We start from the raw sequence: 17538 nt of genomic DNA, 5'->3' as shown, positions 1-17538 counted from the left end.
TAGAAGGTGAGATTCAGCTGCTTAGATGTTTTTGTCTAGTGACATTTGAGACATCCTAGGATATCAGTGACATCCATGCAGAACTGGCAATAGGATGCAGTACAGAGGAAAGATCCAAGTCGTTCTGAGGCAGCAAGCAAAGCCTAGACAGGATACCCCAGCCATCTAAAATGGCATTGGGCACCTGTTTTTTGGGTATCTGAATTGTCTCTGTAAAACATGTAACATTATATCATTAATTCTCCCAGTCATTGCGTAGCTAGACAAACACTTTCTACTGAATTATAACAGAAGTAACTATGAAGTCCATGTTTTGCTTCTGAGCAACATATTTTAATGTAGGCAGGTTAGTTATGGACCTTGTCCAGATACCTAATGATATAAGATAATGTCATGCTTGCACACTAACAAATCAAAATGTAGAGTGCCTTACTTGGGTAAAATCACAGGGGAGTGAAGCATATGAAAATCACAGGATTGTATACCATGTCTGAAGTAACTATTTTTCTTTAATCCTGCAAAGCTCTATCTAGGGAAATTTGTGTCTCTGCTTGAACCCTTAGAAGAAAACGAGCATTATTCCCATCTGAATTTAGTTATCTAATTTTACTAGGAAATCTAGCTAGCAAAGCCCTCTGAGACCCTTTTCCTGTCAGTGGAGGCAGGTGCTCTGAATTCCCTCCTGAAGGAGCCCAAGTTAAACTTTACTCAGTTGCTTTCTGGAAGGCTTACATTTAGGAATGAGTTCTCAAGTTCAGGTAATCAAATATCATTCTTGATGATCAAGCAACAAAAACTTTAGGGTTTTGATGTGACTACAGCAAGGATTTTCAAGTCTGCTTTGGTGCCCTAGCTACTTTATTACCCACCGCATCTTTCATCTCCTATGAGAAAAGCTGTTTTATAAAAGCGCATATTCTTTCACATGACATTAGGGAGACTGCCTTACATCAGACTCCCACAGTAGTAGAACAAAATATAATGGTCTAGACTCTACTTTCAGTTATATCAGCTTGGATTTTGAGTCACCAGTGGATATAATGAAATTATACAACATATGTATTATGATAATTGGCCATAATTATAGTGCTTAGAGATAATCAGATGAAGAATTACTTGAAATATAGTAGTATAATCAATAGACAGTAAGTAGGAAAACAATTAGATAAGCTTTTAGGAAAAGCTTTTTTTTTAAAAAAAAAAAACCTATGGCATTTATTTAAGGAGTTTTGGATTTATGGAATCCTGGCTTAAGAATATGATGAACATTTTTTAAACAGACACTCTAGGACTCAAATATGACAGATTCGTATCACAACTATGCCTAGATGAAAAGGTGGAAGAGAGATAACTTTGCAAGAAGAAAATAATGAATTCTTCCTTGACCATTGTCTAACAAAAAAAATTTTCACTTAACGTAATTAATTGTGAACAAATTGAGAGCACAAGAGAATCTCAAACATCAGGCTTTGTTTGATAAGAACTTCCATGTAGACGGACAAGATGGACAGCATAAGGCCAGCTGAACCTCACGAGACCTCTATACTGCTCTACTTGGGCATGGCCACAGATAAGCCTCTGCAATTTATGCTTGCAACACTGATTCCTAATGCTCATTTTGCAGGCTAGATTTTGCTAGTGCAAATAGGGATGTTCTCCTGGCTCTAGGGCTCATCCTCTGACTTCTGCCATGATCCATTAGCCAGATAAAAGGAAACTCAGGAAAAGAGAGAAAGGAAGAAGGGAAGGCCATAAAAAGAAGGGAAGCTGGCCTAGATCTAGACAGCATGTTCTCAATGGCTTCTTTAGGGTGGCTTTGTGATCACTTCAGTGCCAGCTGTGAGTACTATTAGACCTATAGCAAGATGGAGATTCTGGCCCACAGTTTGATCTGCTTTGCTTAGCAAATCTCTCTGTTCAGACTTTCAGCACAGCACATGTCTATCTCCAGCTTCAGATGTCCAAATGCCTTCCAAACCAGCAACATCAGAGAACAACTTCCCTCAAAGTCCCCAAATAAAAGCCACAAAAGTGAGGATCAGATCGCTACTAACGCTGGGCTAGTAAATGAAAGGGGTGCCATTCTTTGATCACCATATGGCATTACATTAATTGATACTTTTCAGGATCAAACAGGTCTGCACCAAACCCACTACATAATAGCAATATTTTCATAATATTATTCAATTAATACAGATATTTTAGACATTGTTAGTTAACATACCTCCAGATACCTCAGACTATCGAACCAATATCTAACTTACAGGCTTCAGCTTTCCACCTACAAACTTTCATGAAGTGACAACATGCTGTAACACCATTACAGTGTCACTTCTGCAGATTAAATAACCATAAGAATTCTTGCAATCCTAAGAAAATAATTTTGATCTTTGACAAGACACTTGGTGAGAGGGCACTCGATTCATAACACAGTCTTTATTAGTTGGCAACGCTCCATGGAGAAGAGGAGCAGTTGTTAACAACAGCCATCCTTCCCTCACAACTGAACCACCTCCACTGCCAATTCAAGGCTGCATTACCCAGGCTGCAGCTGCCTGTGTTCACTTCACTGTCCTCCCCTGCCGTCCTCGTGTCCTTGTCCTCAGAATTTCCAGTGCCTGTTATTCACTGCTTTAGCTAACATTTTTCCATCTATATTTCATCCCTTTTTTTCAAAGAAAAAACCAAACACTTTTATGAGCATTTCAGTTTTTCTCCGCTCTTTGTATCAAATATTTTAAATTGCTAAAATAGCTGTTAGGAAAGCCTTTTTAAAGTTAAACAACCTGTAAATAACAAAGTTAATTTTAAGACATTAACTTAGACTCAGATCTCATATTGGAAGACAGCCTTTTAGTTAGTGCAGCAGAGCAAAGGAAACCTAGGAGTCCCCCCATATGTGAAAAATGCTACAATTATGTTTCTAAATATCATTTGATCTGTTTCCCAGAGCTACAATATTCATTTTTCTCCTCTTACTTCCTAGTTTTTCTTTATATGCTAGAGATGTAGCTGAAGGCAAGAAGCGTAAGTTACAAATAATATTCAGATGTTAAAACAAATAGCTGAGTAGGTAGATAAACAAGTTTGCAGCATGTTTTTGTTTCTTTGTATTTGTTTTCTTCTTCCCCATACAATTCAGAATCTCTATTAATCTTAAAGTATGCTGATTTTTTATTCCCTAAAACCCCCCTTGTTCTATTGGGTTTGCGTGGCAAGGTTTTGGCAGCAGGGGGGCTACAGGGGTGGCTTCTGTAAGAAGCTGCTTGAAGCTTTCCCCATGTCCTATAGAGCCAATGCCAGCCGGCTCCAGGATGGACCCGCCACTGACCAAGGCCGAGCCCATCAGTGACACTGGTAGCGCCTCTGGGATAACAGATTTAAGAAGCAGAAAAAAATCCCTGTGCAATGGCAGCCGGAGAAAGGAGTGAGAATGTGTGAGAGAAACAGCCCTGCAGACCCCAAGGTCAGTGAAGAAGGAGGGGGAGGAGGTGCTCCAGGTGCCGGAGCAGAGATTCCCCTGCAGCCCGTGGTGAAGACCATGGTGAGGCAGGCTGTCCCCCTGCAGCCCGTGGAGGCCCACGGTGGAGCAGGTGGGTGCCCAAAGGAGGCTGTGACCCTATGGAGAGCCCGCGCTGGAGCAGGCTCCTGGCAGGACCTGTGGCCCTGTGGAGAGAGGACCCCACGCTGAAGCAGGGGAAGAGTGGGGAGTCCTCCCCTGAGGAGGAAGGAGCGGCAGAGACAACATGTGATGAACTGACCCCAACCCCCATTCCCCGTCCCCCTGCGCCACTTGGAGGGGGAGGAGGTAGAGAAAATTGGGAGTGGAGTTAAGCCCAGGAAGAAGGGAGGGGCAGGGGGAAGGTGTTTTTAAGATTTAGTTTTTATTTCTCATTCCCCTACTCTGATTTGATTGGTAATAAATTAAGCTAATTTCCCCAAGTTGAGTCTGTTTTGCCCATGACAGTAATTGGTGAGTGATCTCTCCCTGTCCTTATCTCGACCCATGAGCCTTTCGTTATATTTTCTCTCCCCTGCCCAGCTGAGGCAGGGGGAGTGATAGACTGGCTTTGGTGGGCACCTGGCAGCCAGCCAGGGTCAACCCACCACGCTTGTGTAATCCATTTACAAATACATAAACCTCAAATGTGAATAAATTGGTGACCATAACAACTTGCAATAGCTGAGATATAGCATCTGAAAATTAAACAGACTGAACTTGGACTAAGTCCCTCAAGTTTTATATATCACAAAGCAATGCACCATAGTTTGCCATGACCTGTACAACAGTAAATATCAAGGGAATGAAAACATGACTCTCATTTTACTCCATGTGACTAGACTTAACTTCTTAGCACTGTGATTTTGGTCATTTCAAGCATTTGGGCAGTAATAAGGTTCTTGTACATTAACTAGCTAGAACTGGTCTCCAGATACATGCAGCAAAGGAGTTATTTGTCAGGAGGCGAGTCTCATGAGATGTTGAACATTCTGGATCCAATTCAACAGAGTATTTAAGCACATATTTCACTTTAAGCATAGGAGCAAATCCTTTAAGTTATAGTTCTTGGTGCCTTGAAGAACTAAATCCTGTCTTCCTAAATTCACAAACAATATAACCAGTGAATAAAATAACTCCAACAGTCAGATGATGCAAGTCAAGCCATAAAGAACAAACAACAACAATAAAGACTACTTGTTCCAGCAAGCCTGTTTCCTTTTAGCTTACCACCTCTCTGCTTTGTAACTGTCGTCTTATATCCATGTTTTCTCTATCACAGCTAGTTAATTCCTAAAATACAGTACACAGCAATATTAATTTCCTGAACAGCTCTCCTCCTTGAATGAGGCAGATGTGCTTCAGTTCCATACTGGCTGTCAGCTTCAATTGCTCTGGGGCCAGCCAAATTCTCACTACAATCACAGTTGTCATGCTAGTTGACTTGGCGAGAGTAGGCTTGGTCTGCGAGATGACATACATATCCCTGCATTCTCCCCACTTTCCTAAGGATTCCAAACAAATTGTCCTGTAAAAAAACCTGTTTAAACCAAAACTTGAAGAATTGTTGCAGAGACAGTTATTTCTTTTTGAGCATAGTTTTGGGGTAAATAGTGACCTCAGCACTTTGTTTTGAAGATTTCAATATATTGAGGTCCTAATGAAAAGAATAGGCTTAACTACCACCCCTCATCAGAAGAGTCCTAGGAAGAAGGGTTTACTAGCCTAAGCCCAGCAACATTTTAATGCAAATAGCATCTGAACTGAAGCAGGTTTTAATTCTGGTGGCTGAGATTAAATTGATGCATCGCCACCTGTACCAGTGCTGAGCAGGATACCTCTAGCAAACGTGAAAAAGGTAACTCAGATATTTGTAGTGCTGTGTTCAATTTTTCAGATCAGTAAGACAATTTCTGTTTTGCAGAACTGTTAGTGTCCATCCTGTTCTTGTTCTCAAAAATTTTAACAAGCAATTAAAAAAAAAAAAAAAAGAAAAAAGAAAAAAGAAAAAAAATCCATGCCAAAATGAAAGTTTGGCTTCTCAAGCACAGAAATATCTGGCACCTGACTGATACAGTAGAATTTTGAGTGTTTCAGTCCCCCTGTAAGCACAATGTCTATTTGATGTCCAACAGAAGAAAGGAGAGTACAGTATTCATTGGTATGTTTTAGTCTTTTCAAAACCTAATGAATGTACGTGAACCTGCTAAAGACTGGTTGTTGGTTTGGTTTTGGTTTGTTGGTTTTCCTCCTCCCCTCCCCCCCCCCCCCAAATGCTTTCTAGAATATGTTGGGTATTTATGCTTTTGCCTCCCAGTTGTTGAATGTCATCCTTTGACTTTGGTTAAAAAATTAAAAGTGATAGACTCCAATAATCTCTATTTAAAGAGTAACTGAATTAGGTATTTTCTCAAAACTACACATTCCAGCAATAGTTTTTTCATTGCTTCCAGCCTATACAAGCACAAGTTTGTTCAGTTAGCTTCTGGCTATGATCCAGTCAGATGGTTAGATGCTTGAATGAACTCAGAGAAATATTTTTACAGTGTGAAGAATTTGTTCTTAATCACTTGGGGAAAAAATATTTCATTTTGATTCTTGGCTACAGTACTTATCTTAAATTGCTTAGTCATGTGGAAGTATAATTTCACTAGCTAGCAGATATTGCTTTGAAATTTCACTTGCAACATGCTTTAGCTCACCAGCTTTGACCCTTATGTAACGTCATCTACACAGCTGTTTAAATAAAAATATACACCATGATAACTCACAGTATGCTCCAGTCATGCAGAAATGTGAGTAAACAACTTATTGACTGTAGTGTCTGACATGACCTGCTTGTAATTAGGAAATCAATAACCTGGGTTCTTCTTTCTTCTCCACCACCCACCTTTCCCCCAAATTCCAAAAATATCTCTATGTTCAAATAATGGTCATGTTGGATTCCCATCCCAATTTTGTAACACAAACATTTCTCCAATACTTAAATAATTTCACAGATTCTACTTTGGTCCCAAGGTCTGGATGGTGGTTGCAGAAGGAATTTATTAAATAGTACAGAAATAACATTTAAAAGAAACCTTAAAATAAGGCAAGGATATAGCAGGATTTGGCTGATATTAAAATCGTAACTGGCATAAGAAGAAAACACTCAGCTGACAATACTGGTCAAACTATTGACGCCTCATCGTTTCATGCAGTTGACAAAATAGCTACAGAGCATGATCTCCTCCCATCCTGCCTAATCGCTTCCTGCTACGTTACCACATGGCAGGGAAGTCTTAGCCCTTTGCAAGATGCTATTTTTGAACTTTAGCACCGTTATACCTAATTGACATTTCCCAGTTAGCTTCTCACTAGGAATTACTGGTCTCTTTCAGTAGATTTACAAAATGTTATGGGGCTTGAAAACATCTGAGGTTATTGCTGAAGAGTGAAACAGGGCACGCAGACAAACTAATGGAAGAAATCAAATATTTAAATAACACATGTAAAAGGCTTCAGGCATCTTACGTGGCATCTCAGAAAAGAGTCAATTATAGTGCACAGAAAGAATCTAATAATAACCAAAGTAGGCCAAATGCAAACACTATCATCCTGGCAAAAATTTGAAAAAAGCTGTACAAATAGCAGTGAAGGAAGACAAATATGCACACTCCGAGCATGCATACCCCAGAGTACCTTTACTGAATCATGTTATGAGAATATGATCTACCAAGCTTGGGGAATTCTGAATTCAGATACAGCTACATTTCACCTGAAAAGCCTGCCAAACCCAAGCTACTTTGCACTCCAAAACCATCACAAACAAACTCAGAAAAAATCACAGCAAGTACTTTTGTACTTACCCAGTTCTTTATACTGGCTAAAAAAGGAACAATGCACAAGGTTGCATCGTTTCCACTACGCTTAAAATGCAGAGGCAGCAGCTAAAAGCAGCAGGAACAGTAATCGGAAGAGAATAATGCTGCAGGAAGCACAAAGCAAGGATCCGAGTTTCAGCAAGTATTAAAAAATACACAATTTGCTTCCTTGCAGCTTCAGCTACTGAGGGTTTTGCACGCATATTAAGGTACTGACAAAAGAGCAATGTATTCCAAGACAAAACACAAGCATAAGAACCCTCAATGAGACACATTAGGAGTTATTCAGTGAGTGTTGAAAAATAGGGTTGTCAAAAGAATTTTTTTTAGTGTAACCTTTTTAAAAATAAACAGACATTTTAAAAAACAGCATTCTTGGAAAGAATCTAGTGTTAGTACAACAGGTATAAAAGTTAATCCTTCATTTAAAGTACTAATCACTAGCCTACAGTCTTTTAAGCACTGTATAAATTACCACATCGGTGCAAGAGTATATAAATTTGCTTTCCTGAAAGAGATTGACATATCAAACTTCAGGCAATGCATTCGTAGCATTCCGGGCTTTTGGGATGAAAAATCAGTGACTCCAGGAATTGTTTTCCAGGGACTCAATAATTTTCAGTGTAAGACTTCCCAAAAATCTATCTTTCGGGATAAATGTTTGTTTACGCCTTAGCTGGCTTTCACTGTCATGCTCTCACTTTCAGCCTGTGGTGCCTGGGCTGGGTTTTGGAGGGCTCTGGCACATGCCCAGGCGGCGATGCTCTCCCTCGCTCTCCAGGGAACGTTCCAGGGCTTAAATGCACCATTTCCCAGAACTCTGAGGTTTATGCGCTGAGCGTTTGTAATTTAACACATAGGACACTCACTTTGCCCTTTGCAAAGGTTTCCATGCTTTTTCTCAGAAGTAAAGAGAACTTAAATATTCTCGTGGAGTCAGTTTGGTAAATTGGATCAATTCAGTGATATAATTTATGATACAAGACTACCCACAGCATATTTGAAGCACAGCTAAGGGGGAAGCTTGGGAGTGGAAATGAGTTGCCATTTTGGGAGCAGGAAAGACATGTGAGAATTTAAAGTGGGAAAAAAGTGTACAGAGTCATAGCTGCTCTCCTCGCAACCCAGACAAAACCAGGAAAATATTCCCCCCTGTTTCCTCCTTACTTTGCAGTAATCTTCAGAGTCTACAGAGCAATACAGAATGCTTCTCTTTCCATGCCTGTTTTTTTCCCAGGGAGTCTCTTTACTTGCCCCAGATTTATTTCCTCTGATCTTCACATGAGCAATACTGTGGCTAACATTCATAGTCCTGCTGCAAAGTATCCCTTCCCTTCTTCTCCCCACATTTTCATATAGTTAAGAGAATTAACTCGGCCTATCAGAAATCATTAGCATTTAAAAATAAAAATACATTTGTACTCTTTTTTTATGGATTTATCAGTTACTCTTACCTGCAAAGTTGTAGAACCATTCAGCGCTCTCTGCTTGTGCCTCTCAATGCTTTTCCACAACAACAGAAAATACAAAGTTTAATCATCCTAGATTGGAAAATATAGCTCTGCACCACAGCCTTACTATGAACTGAGGTATTGAATGCTACAGCAATCTGATTAAATTGTATTGTAGAGACCTCAAATCATGCTATATTCTAATCCCAGGACTAGGTTTGCTTTTTTTTCTTTTTTAAAATAAACTTTGATCATACTCAATTTCTCACTTCTGTACAGTAGGCTAAACCTTGCAATAGTCAAAATAAGTCCCAATCTGATTGCTGTAAACATTTCAAAGTATAGCATACCACAGTCCCTCCTATCCCACCACCTTCTCACACTTATATTTGACTGATGCTTTCCAAAATATGGAAGCATTCTCTTTCAAACACACTTCTCACCTTTCAGTGAAAACCTTGCCCAGGCCAGATGCTTTGGTCCTCTTTTGCATTTATTTAATTGCCATTTAACATGAAATAGTTAACATATGATGACAAATGCAAGTCTATCCCCTTTGCAATCATTTCTTTCAAGACACAAATGCTTGTGCCTCATCCTGGCTTGCCTTAGAATAAGCAGAGACTAGAAACAACTATTTGTTTCCTAGAATAAATTTTTAGGGAAGGTGTAAATTTGCATTCACTGCCATTAATTAAATCAAGATAATTAGCAATTAACTCAATTTAAAAAGGAAACAAATGTTTAGTCTAAGCAAATCCTGGTCTCTGTGTGTGTGTATGTGCGTGCTTAAGAAACTGGAATTAACTTCTACGAGTGCATTTCATCAGGTAGAAGGAGAGTGAAACATCACTTAGAGAACTAAACAGGGACAGAACAAAAAGGCATATCAGAAGCACTAGTTGCTGTATTTCTCCTTCCGGGGGTGTATGTGGCTGTTTTTCCACTGTTTTAACACCCTTCATAATGAAGGAGGGCTAGCACTTGAAGCCCTACAGAAGAAGTGAGTTCTGAAGCAGTGCTTTCAAGGAGGAAAGTGTTGGCAAAGCTGAGATAAATGAGTATTTCTCTCAGCAGTAAGGCCAACTTAAACATTCCCTGTGCCCTTCTTACCCCATGCTCTTCTCTCTGGTGCTGAAACCACAGCTGGTGTGGCTGCATGGTAAATGAAATCAGAGCAGTGATCCCATTTAGGAAAATTGCTTAAACACAACAATAACCCCTACAGGTACCATTGTAAAGGAAGGACTTAGATGGAGAGAGTAGACTACATTATAAATGATCTTTTCTCCCTACAGATAGATCTTGGAAAGCCTTACCGTGAAGGAGGCTTCAGTCTGTGCCATGGCTATGCAGACCCAAAGGCAGGACCCGCATCGGGGAGCTGGCGAGGGGGTCCTGGCGTGCGGCTGTACGAAGCGCAGCAGCAGCAGTCAGAGAGCTGTCCGGGAGCAGTGAGGAGAAGTGAGCTGTGCTTCAGCATCCCCCGTTTCTGCCTTTTCCAGCTGAACTGCGGTGACAGAGCACCGAGCTGTCTATCAACAGAAAGAAGGATTTTTTTCCTGGTTGCATAAGAAAGCAGTCAGACCTTGCTGTTCTTGTAATTTTTCTCCAGCTCAGCTGACTAAGATGTACAAGTCAGGAACTAACATCTTTCTTATAAATTTTCCAGTCATTTTTTATAGGTGCTGTAAATGACACTGAAGCTATCCTTCCTCAGTTCACTGCGGTGGGCTGAGAGTCTGCAACAGAGCTCAGTCCATCTTATGTAGCCAATTTCAAGTATTTGCTACATAAAATTATTAACGGATAATATTTATTTAATGCCTTCATGTAGCAACAGTAGATTATACCATCCTACTACACAATTATTAACAGTCCAGAGGATCCTTAGTCATTAATGACACAGAATATTTGGATACAGCAGCAGTGTTGCTTGAATGACTCTCTCTTTAAAAGCTGTATTATATCAGAGATTTGTTTCAATTTACATTACCACTGATGGTCTCTCTTCAGCCTTTACACAGAATTCCAATTAATGTCAGAGGAGTAATCACACATGAAATGAATGGAGAATATACCCCTTAAAATTTAATGTGTACATGAGATGTTCTTATTAACTATGGTCTTTCTTAATTTTTATACTAGAACATTAACTATAATTTGCAGAATAAGGAGTTTCTGAGTTCCGCCCTCAAAGAAAATGAGGCGCTGCTGTTCATGCTAATGTAGTCTTGCTGAGCTCAGAAGTGGTACTGGAGGCTGTAGAGAAAAAGATGCATCGAATTCTCCAAGCATCTTTAAAAAAACTCTCAAAGTATCTCACACTAAACCCACACATGAGATTGAACCTCTGAATTGAGATTAGTTGCCATGAAAGCTGGTAGGATATAGTCTAAACCAACAAAATACCATAGCTAGCTAATGAATTAGTTAATGGGAAATTGAGGTGGAGGATTCACTGTCTGTGAAGAAGGAGAAAGGCCGAGCAGAACAGAAGCTAGAATATTGACGGGCCAGTAGAAAAACTTCATAAAAGGTAAATTTTTTTTACTATAATGGGATAAGCAGGAAAAAAGAGACAACAGCATAAGTAATATATGAAAGTATGATGGCAATACAGCTTCCAAGCAGTAAATTGTGGTGTAATTTGACTGAGACAGTTTACGTCACATCTTTTCAGTGATGTGACCCCACAAAACGACTCACTGCACGCAAAAATGCACCACTTCCCTGGATCATTACTAAACTAGGGCTATGTTTAAGGTTAAAGCTCTCCAAAGTCTCACCTTCATATAGCTGCTTATTGCACCACCTTAACTGCTTTGCCCTCTGTTGAAGGTTTTGGCACTTTTCTTACAGACACAGTGAAGGACTACATGCAAAAATCTCAGCACTGAAGAATGCAGCACCCAAGGCCATACTCTCAACACCTGCTTTCAGCAGTGTGAGCTGAATCAAAGCCTCAGTAAGACAATGCAAGTACAAAAGTGGCTGGCGAGAAGATGTTACAGGAAGAGGACAGCATTGAAAGGCAAAAATCTGTCAAGGATCATTGATTTATACCAGGGAGAAACAAAAGCAAACCAGAAAACCTGCCACAGCCCTTGCTTGGCTTGTTCTCTTATCTGCATTTGGCCTTCAAACAAAATTTGTGCACCCCTCGAGTACTTCTAGTACCGAATCAGTGATAGTGGGATGAAGCACAGCATCCAAGAGGTATTTTTAAGTGCTTACTTGAACTCATCTAAATTGAGTAGGCACTACTTGAGCGTTTCATTTTTGCTGCGTGGTTTCCAAGTAGCCTACATAGGCTGCATAACTAGGGAGAAAATACAGTTCTGAGAGGACTGTGCTGGTTTCTAGAAACACTGAGACCTTAAAAAAAAAGGTAACAAACCTTACTAGTGTTGCTTTTAGAAGCTTCAGATTTTCAGTGAGCAGACTAGAGTGTTTAATGAAATCCAGTCCTTGTAGGAAGGACTCAGTGGCCACTTCAGTTTTGTTAGATTCAACATCAGCAAGCAGTGACTCAGTCAACAACTACTGTAGCTAGAAAAAAAAAAAAAAAAAGAAGGGTGTCTGCTAAAATTGGAAGAGATGCATTAGGCTTGGTGTATGAATAGTCAGTATTTCATGACTACAGGTATATCCTGAAAGCAAAAAAACCCACAGAAAATACTTGGAAAAGGACTTGGGAAAAGAAGCATCCGGGAAACAATGCAGAAACATGAAGTGATTTCTGTGTAGCAGACCTGGCCCTACTCAATACCAGTAAGGTACCATTTCTAGAGCACATGCTCCACCTCCATCACATGGTCAGTCTGATATGAACAAGCAGTAGACCTGCATGTGTCATAAAGAGAGCTTCATGTCATTATCTACATCCATGGGAAAAATCTGAAGATGGGCAGTGTAAGAGAGGTATTGGCACACACGGCAACAGCAACCATTAGTAACAGAGGAAAAAGAAAGTGTCAACATACCCCTATCCATAAATTCCAACTATAAAAGGGAGCTTTCAGTAATGTCAGAAACACCCTTGAAGGTTACACAAATCTTGTTTCTCAAAATGAGGAGAAAGAAAGTATTGGCAGGGGTTCCCAAATGCATTGTGGGCTGATGAAATTAAATAGAAGAGCACTATGATTAATGACACAGAAGAAATGGATACTAAAATAAGGACTTTGTCAGAAGGATTCCCAGAGAAAAGTGCCGGTCATACCATCTCAACTAGTAACAAGTGACATTGGCCAGAGTGAAAACGGACAGCTTTTGTTTGAGGAAATTGTGAGAGTATGACTTACAGAGGACTGTGTCACTGATCTTCCAGTAGGCATTGTGCTCACAGCTGTGCCATGGAATGCGTGCTGACCACCAGTGAAGGAACAGCAAATTCCTTCAGTATGCTTGCATTAGTGACTTGCATCCTGAGACCTCTAGTCAGCTTTCTTCTAGTTGGTGAGTTAAATGAACAAACAGACAGTATATAGGAAAGAATTTATGTTAAAATGGAAGAACACAAACCAAGTTTCCACAGAAGAGCCATATGTTGCACCATGCAGGAACTTCTATGGGCACAGCAAGCCCTGACTCAGCTGACAGCTACCATAGGAGAGAGGATGGTTAAGGAGATAGACAGGGAGCAAGAGACTATGGAAGAAGAAACAGCTATAATATTGCAAATGAAAACAATCCCAAATATAGTATGTTGATATAGTGAAAATGTGGCTACAGGAGCTGAAGCAGCGCAGACTTGGTAATCATCTTCTACATACTCTGGTCATGTATGAAGGCAAAAGTAACATGAAAAACACAGACATCCTCCCAAAACATCCCAGAACACAAATGAACACCCACAGAAGATAACTTCCAAACTCATCATGTTATTGACTGAGACTGAACAACCACACTCTTAATGCCTTGCACGCTTGCCTACAAAAAAACATGTCGGGAGAAGTTGCAGACTCCACCTAGTTCTCATTGGGCCGTGGTAAACTTGTGTGTGAAGTAGCATAAGTGGTTCAGTCAGTTATTACATTTGTTCAAGTTTTCAGCTACATTTACTGGTGTTTCATTTTAGGCCTAGTTAGATGAAGATCTGAAGAAGGGAAATTATGCAGCGGAACAAGTGCTAGCAGTCCACGCTGCCCGTACACTTGGCACGTGGGCAGTGAGAATATCCTCTGATGCCCTGAGTGCTAGTAAGGATGTCTGGAAGTTTGTTCCTTATTTCTACATGTAGATTTTGTTCTTTAAAGGTTTATTTTGAAATAGTTTTGCTCATCTAGAGTGTATTCAATGGCTACATCTACGTGAACACTTGCTAGCTGTTGGCGTACCACTGATACATTATGTATCCTCATAAAACCTGTCAAAAAAGATGCAAGGAGGGGAGTCTAAAGCATTTGCTTGGCTGGAGAGCACTGAGCAATGCTACTCCATGCTCTGAAAGTACAGTGGCTGCACAGTCCTCACTGCCTCACATGAGTGCAACTTTAGTAGCAACGATTCATCCTTTGACGTGGATATAAGAATCTTATTTCGTATTTGAGAAATAGGCACAGAAATCAATATAGCATACTGAGAGTGAAATGCGACTTCTGGAGCAGCCAGTGCTGGAAGACCACAGGCAGCTCATGCCGGGGAAATACGCCTCTTGGGACTGAATCTTACTTCAGCATGCAGTGGGTTTAAAGGATGTGGGCCCAGTTCCCTCCTGGCTGGATGTGAGCATCATCCACTGAGATCAATGCCATCACATGCATCTTGCAGAGCAAGAGTTGGTCTGTTTGTATGTGATTTGAGAACACTTGCAAAAAGCCCTAACAGCATACAAGAGCTCTCAGTTATCCTCTGAAGACTAGGCTGTCTGCCAAGAGAACAGCACGTTAGACAGACACATCAATAATTCCCATCATCTATCCATCAAAAAAAGAGATTCCATTTACCTTAAAATGCATCATATGTGGATTTTACCATGCTGAAAAGGGCAACACTTGTAGGTCTCTGAACTATCATAATATAACAGGATTGGTTCCCCTTATGCTGCTCAGACGCAGCTACTGCCTCAAGGAATTTATATTAATTCAGCGAATTCCATCCCTTCCTTGACAGGAGTGGGCTATTTAGCCATAAATTGGCTAAACTCTATGGCTATAACTGATCAAATGAGGTGTGCCCGTACATAATATCTAACCAGAAAATTTAACTAAAGAAATAAAATCTGAACACCAGCCAATAAAAGCGGATAGAGAAGTGGCAGTGATGGTCTCAGCAGCAAAGCTATTCCCAGCACTGGGTGCAGGACAAGTGTTTCAGAATGTAAAATTAGGTGAGTCGAATTCCAAGCTGGTGATTTCAATATACCTTTTAGAAGGTTAAATTTAAACTGAATGCCGTTGAACATGCTATTTGAATGTCATTTGCTCTTTTGCCGCTAAGTATTTCAAAGGGCTTACACAGCTATCTCACCTGAGAAGCAGGCCAGCTATGCTCTGTGTCGCATTTTGCCTCTTACTGGGTCATTTTGGCTAACACTGTGTTTTCAGCTGATTCTGCCTGTGCTTTTCTCTCTGAAGAAAGGCAAACAATTCTTGCCTATATCTGAAAAACATTTTGATTGATACAGAAAAAAGAGCATTTTAGTTTAGTGTGCTGTTGTTTGCCTAGGATTGGAGTTTAAAAAGTTGAAAAAGAAAAAATAAATCTCCCCTCCAACCCTCACTATGAAACTTCTATGCATTTTTACATCTAAATACTGACTGAGATCATCTGGAAATTAGCAACGTGTAAGGAGGGTAAATAACTTAAGAGTGAAGATATGTCTGGACATACATTGCTGTAAAGAAAGACTAATTAAAGAGTTTCTAGATAGCCCATCTGACTGTAACTCAGTTATTGAACTTGAACGAGATGCAGATATTGCCAGACCAAACCCTAGTCTTAGCAAAAGAAAAAAAGACTGATCTAGATTTCTGAATAGCCTGGTCTACATCTGGGCTGACCAGTTTTGTTGTCAGTGATTATTTGCCACAGTACTGACATTTTAATGGGAGGAAGTCACTCATCTGTGTGTGCAAAAATCAGTTTGGGCCTGAGCAGTACTGACCTGTAGAAGAGATGCACCTGTAACAGCTCCAACCCCACCAGGAGCTGGGGTCCTCAAGCCATCAGAGATACTGTGTGTATTCAACATATTCTGTGCTATCTACAGTCATCATTTTATTTTTATCCTTTTGAGAAACATAACTTGAAAAATCCCAGTAGTTTGGTATAAGTGCAAGTGATTAAAAAATTATACACAAAATATCCTTATGGGAATAGAGATTAGGGAAAGGAGAAGATGGGAAGAGGGATGAGGGGCTCAGAACTTGGGCAAGTAAGGATGGGCAGGGAAGAATAATTGGACGTGTCAGTACCAGGGGTTTGCATTCCCCGGTCTGGTCCTGCCTTGCAAATGCTGGAGCCTGGGAGAATCACACCTCTCTGAATGGGGAGCAGAGAGCAGATGTTCCTACCCCAAGTAGATATTCTTCTTCGTTCAGCCACTACCCTCTTTCCCAAGTTATATGTGATACAGGTCATCATACTCCCATTACTTGTCTTTAAAGAACACACAGCCTTGAGAGGTAACTCGCCTGTAAGGCAGGAGAGCACACAGGCCCTGTAACACGTCTACAGCCAACACAGGCCTTCGTCCACCCTACAGCTCCTCCTCCTCCCACCGGGCTCTCTCCTTCCCAAGATTTTGAGGGCTGTCCTTAAATGCTCCTCTGGCAGGCCAGTGGCTCTACCTCCCTCCGTCTGGGATTCCGAGTGAGGTCGGGCAATTAGCATTTGTCCCTCAGGCTAAATATCTACCCAGACCTTCTGGCCAATTCTCAAAATAACCCCAAATCCCTGCACAATACTTGGGTAACAAAGGCTTCAGCCACTCGAGGAACAAAAACAAAAGGGAAGATGAAGAGCAAGTCATAGCTACAGTAAGGAGAATTTCTGAAAGCTTGTCCCATCACACCCACTGTGAGGTGCTTGTTTTTAATACAGTTACTAGAGCCAGCAGCACAGCAAGTGTTTTCTCTCTGGGATATTTTGAGTCATTAAATGTTACTGAAGACATATTTGTCCTTGGAAGATTTAAAAGCAAACCTTTTCAAAAACTGGTATGTGGGGCTCAGTGAGGTAATGAGTGATGTGAAAGAGCCAAATATTAGATTCCAAGTGCTGTAGTATGATTGAAATTTCATGTTACCTAGAGGATAAAGTAAAATTAAGTAACTTGTTTTGAAACAGTGTAAGCAAAAAAGATTTCCTTATTTTATCAGTGCTGTTTGAGATTTGTTTGAAGCTGGCATGCAGCAGAGGATCATTTCCTAATATCACATTCTCTTTGGATGGTTCGAATGTCTACCATAAGAAAAGTTAAATAGAATTTAAAAATAAGCTGCTTCTTCCTTGACTTTACCCTGACAAGGTCCAACACAGCGACATAGGTGGATGATTTTCTATTTAATCAATGGCCAAAACTTTACTTGCTGGCTTCCCCAGGAGGCTATGCTATCCTCTACAGCTTGTGAGACTGATAGTGGTACTAGAGCAGGCAACAGCTGTCTGTCAAGACAACAAGGGCTTGAGTGATCAAGATGAGAGAAAGGCTAAGAAGGCAGAGAAGTATTTTCTCCTTTCTTGCTCTTGGCAAAGGACGAAACAAAACCTTGTTCTT

The 17538-nt window shown here is 40.4% G+C and overlaps 1 long non-coding RNA gene across 1 annotated transcript in view; it reads right to left on the bottom strand.

The window, feature by feature from the left end:
• LOC128144184 (uncharacterized) overlaps nt 1-10320 on the bottom strand; it is a 50190-nt gene extending 39870 nt beyond the window's left edge. Inside the window, exons 1-2 of the long non-coding RNA XR_008236002.1 lie at nt 10133-10320; nt 8817-8903 (exon numbers count right to left, since the gene is read on the bottom strand). This is a non-coding gene — a long non-coding RNA (uncharacterized LOC128144184). The remainder of the gene's footprint in view (nt 1-8816; nt 8904-10132) is intronic.
• Between the last annotated feature and the right edge of the window lie 7218 nt (nt 10321-17538).

This window comes from Harpia harpyja, chromosome 7 (assembly GCF_026419915.1).
Source record: "Harpia harpyja isolate bHarHar1 chromosome 7, bHarHar1 primary haplotype, whole genome shotgun sequence".
NCBI classification, from domain to species: domain Eukaryota; kingdom Metazoa; phylum Chordata; class Aves; order Accipitriformes; family Accipitridae; genus Harpia; species Harpia harpyja.
Note: the sequence above shows the minus strand (reverse complement) of the source record. Positions and strands in the feature narration are given on the sequence as shown.